This window comes from Nelusetta ayraudi, unplaced genomic scaffold, assembly GCF_046127955.1.
Source record: "Nelusetta ayraudi isolate G7.1 ecotype Tasmania unplaced genomic scaffold, CSIRO-AGI_Nayr_v1 ptg000072l, whole genome shotgun sequence".
Classification (NCBI taxonomy): Eukaryota; Metazoa; Chordata; class Actinopteri; order Tetraodontiformes; family Monacanthidae; genus Nelusetta; species Nelusetta ayraudi.
In genome coordinates, this window is record NW_027466122.1 from 1,225,001 (window position 1) to 1,227,500 (window position 2,500).

Consider the following 2,500-nt stretch of genomic DNA (forward strand, 5'->3'; position numbering starts at 1 on the left):
CATTTGAATATGGATATAGTGGGGTGTTTTTTTTTTATTTATTTTTTTATTCTTAATGAGCTGCAGTTTGTTTGATTCTCTCTGATCTGCACCCCTCCCCCTCCCCCCCGCCAACGCGCTCCATCCCGGTCGACTCTTCATAATGATGCGTTTCCCCGACGCTGCTGTTTGATGTGATAAAGTGGAGGGAGCCTCCGATGGCTCGTTGTGCTCGGCTGATTTGTGGAGAGGCGCTCGGCGCCGTGGATTTCCCCGCTTCCTCTGCTGCTCGCTCCGTCACTCGCTCTCCTGAGCAACGACGATGCTGGAGGACGCCGATTGGTTGGCTGCATTGTCATTGTTTTTTTTTGTTGTTTGGTTGTTGTTGTGTTTTTTTTTTTTTAAATGCGTCAGTGCAGTTTGAGTTCAGATCGGATGTCCAGATGGCAGTGCGTTTAGCCCCGTGTTTGCGGCCTGCCGCTAGCAGAAATGCTCGTGCTGTAGCTATGATCTCAGAGGGCGGAGCCAACACCTGGTCGGTGGGGGAAACAATTGCACGAAGTTTGTGGGCGCCTCCTGATATCATGCACAGACCCTTTCAGAATAAAACCCCGGCTTACAGGTTTTTTTTCTTCTGCGAGACAAAAGTTTTTTTTTCTCCGCTCCGAGACGAGCAACAGAGCGAAGACGCAGCAGAGTCGAAGGGATGTCATCAAGGCGACGAAAGGCACAGAGTCCTCCTGTGCATTTATAGCATCTGGCCGGTATGGATTTATTAAGTCTAATAACGCTAGAAGCTATTTTGGAAGACAGCCACTGCCGGCCGGCCGGTCGGTCGGTCGTCGGCGGCCCTGAAGTCACAACAATAAGTTGCCGGCGAGCAGTGGCGAGTTGTGCATCTCACGCCGAGGCCATCAGTGACATCATACTTAGTCCAGCCTAATTGATACACCTTATAATAACCTCAGTATGACACTAAGGCTTGAGAATCCATAGAGAATCACACTTACAGCAACACTTAGGAGAATTACGTTTGGTCTTGTTTGTTAACGTTTGTCTGGCAAGAATGGTTGTTATATTTTTCTCTTTGGTTACTTGTAAACAATATTCAATCTCCTCCTCCGTCCAAACATAACGCGCCATTTTCACTTGAAGTGAACTGGTCGGGTCAGTGTGAAGGTGAGGCTTCGGGACACAACCAGTGTGAAACCACGGAAACAGGAAGTGAATCCTGCCGCGGAGCAGCAGGTCATCCCCGGGTGACCTTTGGCTGCTGAACGTGTGTGTGTGTGTGCTTGCGTGTGTGTGTGTGTGTGTGTGTGTTTGTGTGTGCGCACGCGCAGGTGTCAACACTTCCTCTGTTGCGGTTGCGGTTCCCCCCGCCGCCTCCCTGGAGTCTCTGCGCGGTTGTTTCCTTCAGGGTCTATTTAGTCGGGGTCCCATTGCAGCGCCAGGCTACGGATGCTGGTCGCTACGCCTGGATGGATCCACTTCGCTGGGACTTGTAGTTTTTTTTTTTTTTTTTTTTTTTTTACCGGGCCGGGTCATCGATGGGGGAGGAGACTTTGCCGCCGACCCTCAGTCTGTGAGTATGTAACAGGCTTCCGGGGTCAAAAGTGGGCTGAGCTTCAGCGGCGTGCGGTGGATTTTGCATCCCTGCTGTGTTCTTTGTTTTTAGTTGCCTTGTTTTATTAATTTATTCAGACACTCAGTTTTTCCAAGTCTGCATAACAGACAGACAGACACACACACACACACACACACACACACACACACCTCTTTATTTCCAGCATTAGTTTGAAAAACTTTCAACAGTGCTGTATCAAATAAGACTCACGCTCAAGCCATTTGTGCAGAAGTCCCTTTGAGAGTGAGTGTGAGTGTGTGTCTGTGTGTGTCTATGTGTGTGTGTGTGTGCATGCGCGCGGCTGCTTTTTTTAAAAAAAAATCCAAGCAGCGTGAGCTGATTAGCTTTGTGTTTGTCGAGCGTTGCCTTCCTGCTGTGTTGTTTGTTTTTGCGTGTCTTGTTTTATTAATTTATTACTTTTTTGCAAATATTGTCGACACTCCAGGTCTTCACAACAGGAGTTGTGTTCTTTTTGTTTTGTTTTGACAGCCGGCAATGGGTTGTGTTGCTTTTCTCTGGGACTTAACGCTCATTTTACTCTTTTGGCTCAGGGCTTTTATTGTGAAGACTGACCGAAGCACAAATTTTTAAAATGTTGGAATCTTTTTATATGTATTTGTAGTAGTAGTAGTAGTGTTTAAGTTCATATTTCTCTAACATCAAACTTGAAAGGGATCATTAAGCAGATTTTTATTTCATTTTGTTGCATGATGTGAAAAAAAACTCCTTCACAGTCAATTTGTAATTTAATACAAGAATTGTGGCAAAAGTCATTTTTTGCTCTCTTTTCTTTCATTTTCGAGACGCTATATTGTTTTTTCATTTTGTCTGACGGCTTTACAACTTAACCTTTGTTTTGCTTATTTGCTTTTTTTCGTTCCATCGTCAGCGTGA

General features: G+C 46.0%; 1 protein-coding gene across 13 annotated transcripts in view; it reads left to right on the forward strand.

The window, feature by feature from the left end:
* The window catches only part of rims1a (regulating synaptic membrane exocytosis 1a), a 49,866-nt gene that overhangs the window by 12,387 nt on the left and 34,979 nt on the right, over positions 1 to 2,500 (forward strand). The window lies entirely within an intron of this gene.